The 13,367-nt window shown below is 45.6% G+C and overlaps 1 long non-coding RNA gene across 1 annotated transcript; it reads right to left on the reverse strand.

Moving 5' to 3' along the window:
• Positions 1 to 337: 337 nt before the first annotated feature.
• On the reverse strand, positions 338 to 9,074 carry LOC140188325 (uncharacterized). Its single transcript, XR_011883274.1, has 3 exons — positions 9,032 to 9,074; positions 5,216 to 5,260; positions 338 to 395 (listed from the first exon to the last, which is right to left on the reverse strand). It is a non-coding gene; the product is annotated as an uncharacterized lncRNA (long non-coding RNA).
• Positions 9,075 to 13,367: the final 4,293 nt, after the last annotated feature.

Consider the following 13,367-nt stretch of genomic DNA (forward strand, 5'->3'; position numbering starts at 1 on the left):
ATTCAACAATACACCTGTATACAGCTAAATGAAAGAATGTTCCTCCCGGACCAAGGTGCAAAACAGAGTAGATGAAGTCACACAGACACACAGCACATACAGTCACAAAGTAGAACCAGCACAAGTCCCTGAGTGGGCTGGCCTGAAGTGTGACGGATGCACTTGTGCACATACAATAAACTTGACTTTGACAAACAGGTCTCTCGAGCTTCTTCAGTAATGTCATACATTCATCTCTCAGTGACCGGCCAGTCACCATCACCTTGTTCAGGTGGCATTTAGCTCCAGGGGAAGAGAGGTAACAGGTGAATTCCAATAGATCGAGAGTAATCCCTCACCTTGAATCCGGGCATCCCAGGAAGACCAGGTGGGCCGGGTGGGCACACTGCTGGGCACTGTGGAGAGTTGGATAGAGGGAAGGTATCAGAAAGCTTCAATACCAATCACAGTCACTCACTGAGAGTTATTCAATTAATTTCGGAAATCAACTACCAATTCCCATCAAAAATTTACTGATCTCAAGTAACAATTAATCAATATCATTAATCAATATTATCCATTAGTATCTGTAGTCAATCAATATCAATCAATATTAATTAGTATCTGTTGTCGATCAATATCAGCAATCCATCAATACCAGTTGCCCAATGTAACATCCACTCCATTGTCAATCAATAACAGTGATCAACAATTATTGTCAATCAATATCCACAGCAATCAATTGACATCCTCCAGGTGCTCTGGTTTCCTTACACATCCCAAAAACCTATGTTGATTGGTCACTGTAAACTGCCCCCAGTGTACAGGCAGATGGTAGAGCTTTAGGAAGACTTGGAGCGTGGTGGAAATGCCATGGGTGAGGGTAGGAGGAGTATAACATTGATACTGCATGGATGGGGTGAATTGGAAGTGCTGTATGACTCTACAGTGAAGCCTTGCTCCTGTCAGTGGCTCTCAGGGTTTCTGCGGTAAGCCCACTTAGATACCACAAGGGGACATTGCTTTGTAGATCCAAAATTGGCTTGTCTACAGAAGGCAAAGAGTGGTTGTAGACGGGTCATATTCTACATGAAGGTCGGTGACCAGTGGTGTGCCTCAGGGATCTGTTCTGGGACCCTTACTCTTCATGATTTTTATAAATGACCTGGATGAGGAAGTGGAGGGATGGGTTAGTAAGTTTATGTAGATGTGGTATATTTGGATTTTCAAAAGACTTTTGACAAGGTCCCACACAGGAGATTAGTATGCAAACTTAAGGTATTGGGGGTATGGTATTGATGTGGATAGAGAATTGGTTGGCAGACAGGAGGCAAAGAGTGGGAATAAACGGGACCTTTTCAGAATGGCAGGCAGTGACTAGTGGGGTACCGCAAGGCTCAGTGCTGGGACCCCAGTTGTTTACAATATATATATATTAATGACTTAGACGAGGGAATTAAATGCAGCATCTCCAAGTTTGCAGATAACACGAAGCTGGGCGGCAGTGTTAGCTGTGAGGAGGATGCTTAGAGGATGCAGGGTGACTTAGATAGGTTAGCTGAGTGGGCAAATACATGGCAGACGCAATTTAATGTGGATACATGTGAGGTTATCCACTTTGGTGGCAAGAACAGGAAAACAGATTATTATCTGAATGGTGGCCGATTAGGAAGAGGGGAGGTGCAATGAGACTTGGGTGTCATTGTACACCAGTCATTGAAAGTAGGCATGCAGGTACAGCAGGCGGTGAAAAAGGCGAATGGTATGCTGGCATTCATAGCAAGAGGATTCGAGTACAGGAGCAGGGAGGTACTACTGCAGTTGTACAAGGCCTTGGTGAGACCACACCTGGAGTATGGTGTGCAGTTTTGGTCCCCTAATCTGAGAAAAGACATTCTTGCCGTAGAGGAGGTACAAAGAAAGTTCACCAGATTAATTCCTGTGATAGCAGGACTTTCATATGATGAAAGACTGGATCGACTAGGCTTATACTCTCTGGAATTTAGAAGATTGAGGGGGCATATGATTGAAACATATAAAATTCTAAAGGGATTGGACAGGCCAGATGCAGGAAGATTGTTCCTGATGTTGGGGAAGTCCAGAACGAGGGGTCATAGTTTGAGGATAAAGGGGAAGCCTTTTAGGACCGAGATGAGGAAAAACTTCTTCACACAGAGAGTGGTGAATCTGTGGAATTCTCTGCCACAGGAAACAGTTGAGGCCAGTTCATTGGCTATGTTTAAGAGGGAGTTAGATATGGCCCTTATGGCTAAAGGGATCAGAGGGTATGGAGAAAAGGCAGGTACAGGGTTCTGAGTTGGATGATCAGCCATGATCGTACTGAATGGTGGTGCAGGCTCGAAGGGCCGAATGGCCTACTCCTGCACCTATTTTCTATGTTTTTCTATTTACTGATGACACAAAGGTTGGGGGTGTTGTGGATAGTGTGGAGGGCTGTCAGAGGTTACAGCGGGACAGCGATAGGATGTAAAACTGGGCTGAGAAGTGGCAGATGGAGTTCAACCCAAATAAGTGTGAGGTGGTTCATTTTGGTAGGTCAAATATGATGGCAGAATGTAGTATTAATGGTTAGACTCTTGGCGGTGTGGAGAATCAGAGGGATCTTAGGGTCCAAGTCCATAGGACACTCAAAGCAGCTGTGAGGGTTGACTCTGTGGTTAAGAAGGCGTACGGTATATTGGCCTTCATCAATCGTGAGATTGAATTAAGGAGCCAGGAGGTAATGTTGCAGCTATATAGGACCCTGGTCAGACCCCACTTGGAGTACTGTGCTCAGTTCTGGTCACTTCACTACAGGAAGGACGTGGAAACCTTAGAAAGGGTGCAGAGGAGATTTACAAGGATGTTGCCTGGATTGGGGAGCATGCCTTATGAAAACAGGTTGAGTGAACTCGGCCTTTTCTCCTTGGAGCGACAGAGGATGAGAGGTGACCTGAAAGAGGTGTATAAGATGATGAGAGGCATTGATCATGTGGATAGTCAGAGGCTTTTTCCCAGGGCTAAAATGGCTGCCACAAGAGGGCACAGGTTTAAAGTGCTTGGGAGTAGGTACAGAGGAAATGTCAGGGGTAAGTTTTTTATGCAGAGAGTGGTGAATGCATGGAATGGGCTGCCAGTTATGGTGGTGGAGGTGGATACGATAGGGTCTTTTAAGAGACTTTTGGATAGGTACATGGAGCTTAGAAAAATAGAGGGCTATGGATAACCCTAGTAATTTCTAAGGTAGGGACATATTCGGCACAACTTTGTGGGCCGAAGGGTCTGTATTGTGCTGTAGGTTTTCTATGTAGGTACAGTGGATGTAGAAAGGATATTTCCTATAGTGGGGGAATCTAGGACGAGAGGACACAGCCGCAGAATACAAGACATCCCTTTAGAACAGAGGTGAGGAGGAATTTCTTTAGCCAGAGGGTGGTGAATCTATGGAATTCGTTATCACAGATGGCTGTGGAGGCCAAGTCATTGGGTATATTTAAAGCAGACATTGATAGGTTGTTGATTAATAAGGTTACGAGGAGAATCAGGAGAAAGGAGTTCAGTGGGATAATAAAACAGCTATGAAGGAATGGCAGACAAGACTCAATGAGCTGAACAGCCTAATTCTACTCCTCTGTTTTATGGTCCTATGTCTTACGGTTTTATAGTCAACCCTGGGATTGGGGAACCCTGCATAACTGGAGCCACGTGTCCGCACTGAGTTAGATTGGAGATGGAATAGGTGAATCCACGATTAGATTAAACGGAGAACAAATCGGCACACTAGGTGTGGTGGATGGTATGTTGCCTATTTTACTTGAGTACTGATAAAAGTTGTTGTACTGTACTTACCTACACTTGTACTCTATTTGTTTCACACTTAGAGTATTGTGCTCACTTCTGGTTGTCTCGTTATAGAAAGGATATAAAAGTTTTAGAGAGGATGCAGAGGAGATTTACCAGGAAGTTGCCTGGACTAGAGAGCATTTCAGCATTTCAACCAGGAAAAGTGTGAATTGATTTACTTTGGAAGGTTGAATTTGAAGGCAGCTAGCAATTCTCGGGAAAACCTAGAGAATTTTCTTTTGGAGTGTTGTTTAATTATTTTGCCGATTCCGGGAAAGTGTGAAGTGATTCACTTTGGAAAATCAAACTTCAAGGTGGAGAACAAGGTTAATGTCATGATTTTAGGCAGTGTAGAGAAATAGATGGATCTTGGGGTTCATGTGCATAGATCTCTCAAGGTTGCCACACAAGTTGATGGGGTGGTTTGGAAGGCATGTGGTGTGTTTGTCTTCATTAGTCTGGGGGTTGACTTCAAGAGCCAAAAGGTAATGTTGCAGCTCTATAAAACTCTGGTTCAACCACACTTGGAATATTGTGCTCAATTCTTGTCACCTCATTATAGGAAGGATATGGAAGCTATAGAGAGGGCGCAGAGGAGATTTACCAGGATACTGACTGGATTGGAGCGACTGGCTTATGAGGAAACATTGAGCGAGCTAGGACTTTTCTCTTTGAAGCAAAGGAGGATGAGAGGTGACTTGATAAGTGTGTACAAGGTGATAAGAGGCATAGATTGAGAGGACAGCCGGAGACTTTCTCCAGGGTGGAAATGGCTAATATGATGAAAGGAAAGTATGGAGTATGGCGGGGAGGGGGGGGGGGAATATCAGAGGTAGAGTTTTTGCACAAAGAGACGTGGGTAGTTGGAACTACTGTGACATAGGTTCCATTCCACCACTCTCTGTAAGGAATTTATATGTTCTCGCTGTGGCAATATGGGCTTACTCTGGGCTCTCTGGCACCTTCCACATTCCATAGACATATGAGTAAAGGTTAGTGAGTTGTGGGCATGCTATGTTAGTGCTGGAGGTGTGGTGACACTTGTGGGCTGCCCCAGCACATCCCCAATGCAAGTCACACATTTCACTGTATTTTCTGATAGAAATGTAACAAGTAAAGTCAACCTCCTTTTAATCTCACAACCCAAGGATGCGCTGGGGATGGCCCACAAGTGTAGTCAACATGGCATGTTCCACAAAGAACAACAACAACAGTAAAACAAGCCCCTTTCTCTCTCTCTCTCACACACACACACAGGCCTCCAACACCAGGACAGGCTGCCTGCACTCCTCCAGTCCTTGGTCTCAGATTCTTGGCTCAGTTTTGTTCACGTAGCTACAGGAGGTGTTTACACGAGCACATACACAGACAACGAACGGATGGGAAAACTCACAGTAAAGTCTTCAATTCTCTCTCCTGTGTAAAGTCCAGGTTCACCCTAGGAGGTAAACGTTGAATGGTTAGCAGACAAGTTCTGGCTGAATTACAAAAGATTAATTTTCCAACTATTCCTCATCCCTCCCAGAAGAGAAGAACACAGCCTAGTCCATCACAGGTAAGCCCCTCCCCACCAGTGAACACTTTTACATGAATTACTGCCCCAAGAAAGCAGCATCCATCATCAAGGACCCTCACAACCCAGGTCATGGTCTCTTCTTGCTGCTACCATCAGGCAGGAGGAACAGGAGCCTCAGGTCCCACCCTGCCAAGTTCAGGAACAGTTATGACCCTACAACCATCAGACTCCTAAACCAGCGTGGATAACTTCACTCACATCAACTCTGAACTGATTCCACAACCTATGGACTCACTTTCAACTCATGTCCTCAGTATTGCTTGTTTATTTATTTATTATAAGGGTTTTTTTGTATCGATGTACCTATTGTCTCTTCTTTTACACTTTGGTTGTTTGTCAGTCTGATGTGTTTTGGGACATTCTATTGTATTTCTTTATTTTCCTGTGACAACGAAGCTCAGGGTTATATATGGTAAGGTATAGATACTTTGATAAATAAATTGACTTTGACTGTGTGCAACGTAGCTGAGGCTCGGACTCTGGGTTTGAATCTTGGCACCAGGCATCCGCAGCAAAATGAACTGAAGCCAACGTCAGACAGGGCCACCAACTCACGGGGTGAATTACTTCCCACGCCTTCCCATTCACCCTCATCCAAGCTGCTGCTGGCTCCTGACTGGCCTCCCCCACTTCAGCCCAAACCAGGCAGAAGCAGGCTCCAGCCCAACTCATTCCCGCTGACCAAGTGCCCGCTGAGTTAGTTCCACGCCTTCGTCTAACGCACATCCCTCTAAACCAAGGGTTCCCGACCTTTTTATGCCATGACCGATACCATTAAGCAGGTTGGGAACCACTGCTCTAAACCTTCTCCATCCACAGATCTTATTGTACAAAGCAACCGTTCAATAGTTTTATTACAGCTCCTATCCCGCATTTTATTCCTCCTGAGGACACTACGGTGACCGGCCTCCCCTCCGTGGACCCTGATTACTCTGGCAGTGAGATGTGTGGACAAAGACCTCTCACACCCTGGACGGTCTCCCTTCTCCCCTGCTCCATCAGGCAGAAGATACAAAAGCCTGAAAGCACGTACCAGCAGGCTCCAGGACAGCTTCTGTCCCACTGCTATCAGACTCTGAATGTTTTGACCTCACACTTCTTCCTGGTTGTCACCTCGTACCTACTGTCTCCCTGTACTGCCGTTTCTCCATAACTATCACACTTTGATTTTACTTCTGGACCTCGACGTTCTGATCTAATGAAATTATCTGTATGGACAGCACGTAGAGATGGTCTGTATAGATGGTGTGATCTTTAGTACACTTGACAATAACAAACCAATTTACAGAACTGTCCAAATGCTGTTAATGTCCCTACCTCTACCACTTCCTCTGGCAGCTCGTTCCACAGACCCACCAACCTCTGTGTGGAAAAGTTGTGTTAAAACTTTCCCCTCTCGCCTTAAACCTGCACCCCTAGATTTAGACTTCCCTACCCCGGGGAAGAGACAGTGGCCATTCACTGTGATCCCCAACCGAGAAGGTTCCTACTTCTGACCTTATGACAACAGGAAGGCTACAGACTGCTACAGGACAGGAACAAGCCCTTCACTCCATCTAGTCCATGTCAAACCTTATCCTGCCTAGTCCCATCGACCTGTACCGGGACCATAGCTCTCCATCCATGTACCTGTACGGGGTTTCTTCTTTTATGTTACTGCTAAGGCTAATGAAAATGGCTTTTTTGTTATGTTAGAATAAAATGGCTTCTTTGTTATGTTAACTGCTGAGAAAATGCTTCTTTTTTGCAGCTTGTTTGGGTTATATTATTGATAAGAGAGAGAACAAACTAATTGGGATAGATGTTATTCTTTCATGTGTGTCTATAAGCTACTGTGTTTTTCGCAGGCTTTGAGGCAGAAGGCGGATGGCGGCAGAGAGAGCAGACGCGATGCTGTAAGCTGGGGTACGGGATGGACCCCAAGCAGGAGTCCGAGACCCAGGGTCTTCGGCGAGGAGAGGAGACAAAAACAGACTCGTGTGGAGTGTCTGGTCGACCACCGTGGTTGGTCCCAGGCAGTGGGTCCAGGCAGTCAAGAGGAGATCGAATGGTCGAAAGAAGACTCTGTTAATTGAGCTCCAACTGTTGTGCACGAAGTGGTTGAACTTTGATAAGTTTGGTGCCTTTTATTTTCCTTTTACATTTTATCTCTATTAATTACATAGTTCCAGTAATATCTATAAGGTGTAATAATCTAATCGCATATGATGCATTGTTATTTGGCATGGTGGGGTACATCACACAGCATCCACACAAACTTGATTACCCAGTTTGGCGGGGCCGAAGGCTGCTCCCTCTACATGAAAGTGAGTTGAGCGAACCTGAGGCTTACCAGGGGGCTACATACCTTCAACTTTCTCTTAAATATTGCAATCAAATCCACATCCACCACTTGCACTGGCAAACAGTTCCACACTCACAGCACCTCCTGAGTGAAGTTGTTCCTCTGCAGGTTCCCCCTTAAATATTTCACCCTTCACCCTTGACCTATGACTTCTAGTTCTAGATTCACCCAACCTCAGTGGAAAAAGCCTGCTTGCATTTATCCTATCCATACCCTCATAATTTTGTATACCTCTATCGATTCTCCCCTCATTCTCCTACACTCTAGAGAAAAACTCCTAACCTCTTCAACCTTTTCCCATCTCCTGTACTCATTACATTGATTTATGAAGGCCAATGCGCCAAAAGCTCTCTTTATCTACCTGTGATGCCACTTTCAAGGAATAATTGATTAGAACAGTACTCCCAGATCTCTCTGTTCTACCACACTGAACTGTTGAAGGTAGCAGGGCTCAGAGACTCCTCTGGTGAACAACTCAGTGACATCCTGAGGCTGGAATGCTGGAGCTCTGATGACCATCTGACTGTGTCCAACAACTGCTGTGTTTTCTCTCAATGCCCCTTCTTATCAGGGGTCCACATTCTCCCAAATGCTTCCTCATACACTCCACAACTCAGCTGTCTGTCTCCAGCTAAGTGTTGTCCACCAGCAGCCCCGCTCACTGAAACAACCTGGCTCCCATTAAAGTGAAGCCCCTGTTCTACCTCCCCCCCAACACCTCTGTAACCTCCAAACAACCCTCCAAGATGACCACTCTCCTCCAGTTCTGACCTTCTGCAGACCTCTGAGCTAATCCACCCCAGAACCTTCATCACCAGGCCAAACCTTCAGCTGCAGCACCTTTCAGTTCTGGAGTCCTAAACATCTCCATTTCTCTCTTCTCCATCCCTCTCTCTCTCTCTTTCTTGTCTTCTCTCTCTCCTTTCACACAGTCTCTTTTTCTCTCTCCTTGCTCTCACTCCTTACACACACACACAGACACACACACTCTCTCTCCTCCCTCTCCCCATTCCCCTCCTTCCCCTCTCTTCTCCCATCTATCACCTTTCCCTCCTTCGAAGCCTCACTCTCTGTCTGAGCACCCCATCACCTGCCCCCCACACCCAACAACTTCCTCCCATGGTTCTGTGCCCAATTCTGTCTGATAATCGCTGTCACAGGGGTGCTTGCTAAGTTCAACATGGAAGGTGGACGTGAGTGGCTCCTGAAACCTTTCTCATGGTGCCCTCCACCCTCCTCCTCGACTCAAATGTTTCAACCACACCATACTGAAGGAGAGTCACACCTACCGGAGGACCAGGAGGTCCGGGAGGTCCAGGAAGTCCGGTTAAACCATCTTCACCCTGAGTGGATGCAGAGAATGTTAACAATTGGCAGGTTGACATTGCACTTGAGTGGGTGTGTTGCATTGGAGTTGGCCAGGGTCATTTCGCAGAAACCTGTGCCCTCTCTGACTAGCCCTCTGCTCAGCTAAGCTCTCCCCATTGGGGACAGGGACAAAGAACCAAGCGGAGTGTCCCCTGCCCCAACCCAATGGTGGCCATTGGGCGTTTCTAAGTTATGGCCGAGAGAGGGTCCACTCTTGCTGCAGTTCTGGGCACTTGCCTGAAGCATAGGGGAAGGAGCTTCGCCTCAATTGGGATCACCCTGTCTCTGAAACACACGATCATGTCTACAGGCCGTGCTGGAAACCGGAGCACAGCACTCCCACCCCAGCAGTACAATGGGAGCAACTTCACCAGAAGGAATGTAGGGAATTAGGCAGCTCGCCCACCCCCTCCAACCTTTGTAAGGGCAGTCGGGAACGGGCAAAGTGGTGCTGGGAAGGACAGGTACATGTCAGGAGACGAGGGGAGGCTTGGCCCTAACACAGAGCAGTGAAGGCGATTTAGCACTGAGTGATAATTTTAATTATAAACTACAAAATAACAAGCCACAAAACAAGAGAGAACAAATACGACAAGGTAACTGAAGCAACTTGTTGAGGCTGCCTGGTTCAATGGGTGAACAAGGGACTATGGATGGGAGCTGGGTTTAAATAGGCTGCAGGTGATGGGTTGGAAACAAGTGGCAGGTGATTCCCATTAGCTGGGTGGAGACTATGAGGAGCCTGCCTGTGTAGGTCTGACAGTACAAACTTAGGGCGCCACGGCAGTGTAGAGGTTAGCGCGACACACATACAGATTGGAGTTCAATTCCAGTGTCCTCAGTAAGAAAGCTGGAGCATTCTTCCCGTGAGATCATGGGTTTTCTCCACATGTTCCGCTTCCCTCCAAAGACGTACTGGTTAGTAGGTTAATTGGTCATTGTAAATTGCCTTGTGATTAAGCTAGACTAGGCTTAAATGCTGGCAACAGCCAGATCCTGAAAGATGAATCAATGCCAGAAGTGAGAAAGGACTTGGTGCAGCCACAACATGATGTAGGATATCGTTCACTTACCCTGGGACCACTTGGACCCTGGGGACCTTCCAGTCCAGTATCACCTTGAGGTCCCTAGAGAGATTTAACACAGTAACTCCAACAGTTCTGTATTCAAATGATAAACCATTTTCAAACACAATGCCAGGACATGGGGACTATTGTTTCACAGAATATCCCAGATCCATTCATAAGAGCAGAATTAGGCCATCCGGCCCATTAAGCCTGTTCCACCATTCCATTATGGCTGATTTATTATTCCTCTCAACCCCATTCTCCTGCCTTCTCCCGTAATCCTTGACGCTCTGACTAATCAAGAACCTATCAACTTCTGCTTTAAATATACCCAATGGCTTGGCCTCCATACCCATCTGTGTCAATGAATTCCACAGACTCACCACTCTGTGACTAAAGAAATTCTTACCCATCTCTGTTCTAAATGAATGTCCCTTGGTCTGAGGTTGTTGTCTCTGGTCCTAGACTCCCCCACTCTTGGCAACTTCCTCTCCACATCCAGTCATCAGGGCCTTTCAATATTTGATAGGTTTCAATAAGATCCAACCTCATTCTTCTAAATTCCAGGGAGTGCAGATCCAGAGCCTTCAAACTCTCCTCATACATTAACCCTTTAATTTCTGGAATAATTTTTGTGACCCTCCTCTGGACCTTCTCCAATGCCAGCACAACTTTTCTTAGATAAGGGGCCCAAATCTGCTCACAATGCTCTAAGTGCAGTCTGACCAATGGCTTACGAGGGGTGGTCTGACCAATGGCTTACAAAATGCGGTCTGACCAATGGCTTACAAAGCCTCAGCATTACATCCTTGCTTTTGTATTCTAGTCTTGTCGAAATAAATGCTAACATTGCATTTGCCTTCCTTACCACTGACTCAACCTGCAAGTTAACTTTTAGGGAATCTATTCACTTCGATTCCCCTGCTGCAACAATATCTGATAAAGTAGATATCTGACTTGGTGGGACTAGATCTCTCCCCCAAACAAGAATTATTTTGGTCCCTGTTGATAAGTTCAGGCCAAAGGTTCTACTGGCATTTATTTTCTGTTCTGTTTTCTAAAATCACAAATAGTTTAATATTCCTTTCAATAACTTTCCATCAAAGTTACTTTGATAACCGTCCTTCAGTGACCTGGCATTTCAAGATCAACGATATTCACATTTTGAGGCAGGCTGTGTTAAATATCTGCAGAGCTGATCAATCTTGTAATCACTATTGTCTTTTGTGACACTACAAAGTTGTCTGTTAGACTGCATTCTGCCCTGGATAAAAATACACAGGTTCCACCCAAATTAAAACTTTGTGATTGATTAAAAATTAAATGTAACTGAGCAGATGTAAAAACACTGATAATGTGTTCTTAAACATGTGCTCAGTACATAAATACTGAGGGGAGAGGGGGGAGAGAGAGAGAATAAGAGAGTGAGAGATACAGAGAGAAAAAGAAAGTGAGAGAGAGTGTGTGTGTGTGTGTGTGTGTGTGTGTGTGTGTGTGTGTGTATGTGTGAGAGAATGAGAACGTGAGAGAGAGAGTGTGTGTATGAGAGACAGAGTGTGTCTGAGAGGGCCAGTGAGAATCTGTGCGAGAAAGAGAGTGACATGTAACAGAGCGAGACAGTGTGTGTGAGAGAGAGAGAGATAGAGAGAGTGAGAGAGTGAGAAAGTGAGAGAGAGTGTGAGAGAGGGAGTGTGAGAGAGTGAGATGGTGAAAAAGCGAGAGGGTAAAAGGGTTAGAGAGAGTGAGAGAGCAAGTGAGAGAGAGTAGGAGAGAGAGAGCGAGAGAGGGAGAGCAGGAGAGAGAGAGAGAGCAGGAGGATGAGAGAGAGAGAGAGGATGAGAGAGAGAGAGAGGATGAGAGAGAGACAGAGGATGAAAGGGTGAGAGAGAGGATGAGAAGGTGAGAGAGAGAGAGAGAGAGAAAGAGAGTGAGTGAATGTATGGGTGTGAGCGAGAGAGAGACAGAGAGATAGAGATTGATTGATTGATTGATTTGCAGCCTGGCACTAGAGGGCCATGAGGTCCCAGTGAACATCGCAGTATTTCCCCAGTCGCATCCTGACACTGAGACCAACATCCAGTTGAGCACAGACTGCAGACTTACCGGGGGTCCAACCTCTCCGGGTTCCTCTGGCTGGAAAGGAAAAACACCGGCATGAGCTTCATTACAGTGAATTGTTACGTGACCATGGTTTCACTTACTGTGGGTGTCACTTTAAAACCTGGGTGAGGCAGGACTATGTCGTCAGTATAACAAGCTGCAACAGACCGCTGGGACTTTCAGTAGATGAGAGAGAGAGAGTGGAAGCTTTGGACTGCAGGCAGGAACAGCTCGCTACAAATAGGTGAAGTCTGATACTTTCTCATGCCCAAAGGATTGGGTTGATTAATGGCACACCGTGCACATTGGATGTGTGACTGTCACTTCGTATAATCCATATGTGGATTTTGTTGGAGTATTCTGTGGCGACCACTCTTGTTAACCCTTACCTGGATTCAGGTGTGTTAAGTGGTAACTACTTGTGTGAAGGGATATTCTGTGACTGTCACCTTGGGATATTTCTACGTGGATTTCGGAACGACTCGACAGATAAGAGCTTTGGTGACTGTTACTTCCACTTTCCCAGCATGGAACCTGTGGAATTCTTCGTAATCACCTTCTCTCTATATTTTAATGTGGATTTACAAATCTCTCCCCTCATTTATTCCATGGATTACTGGACCTTTCTACTTGGCCATCTTAAGACTTTAAAAACTGTACCTAAGCTTGACGGTTTGGGAGCCACACACACGCATAACACTGTTAACTTCTGTTTATTTTGTTTAAGTTTCTATATTTTTGAGTAGATAATAATAAAGATAGTAGTTTTAACATTAAAACCTGACTCAATTTGTGATCTATTGCTGTTGGTACATAACATAATTTGGGGGCTCGTCCGGGATTTAAACAAAATTGGAGCTTATTGATTGATTATTGATCTGATTGGTTACTTCCCTTTTGATTGACTTGTGTGTGGAAACCAGCAGCAATGGATATTGATGCATTTCTGACATCACTAACCTCTGAGGCATTAGGGGAAGCCAAAAAAGAAGACTTGTTGCTCATTGATGAAAAGCTGGAACTTACTGCAGTAAAGTCAGCTATGAGAAAGGCAGAGATTCAGAGGAGAATAGCTGAGCACTATGTATTT

This window comes from Mobula birostris, chromosome 2, assembly GCF_030028105.1.
Source record: "Mobula birostris isolate sMobBir1 chromosome 2, sMobBir1.hap1, whole genome shotgun sequence".
Classification (NCBI taxonomy): Eukaryota; Metazoa; Chordata; class Chondrichthyes; order Myliobatiformes; family Myliobatidae; genus Mobula; species Mobula birostris.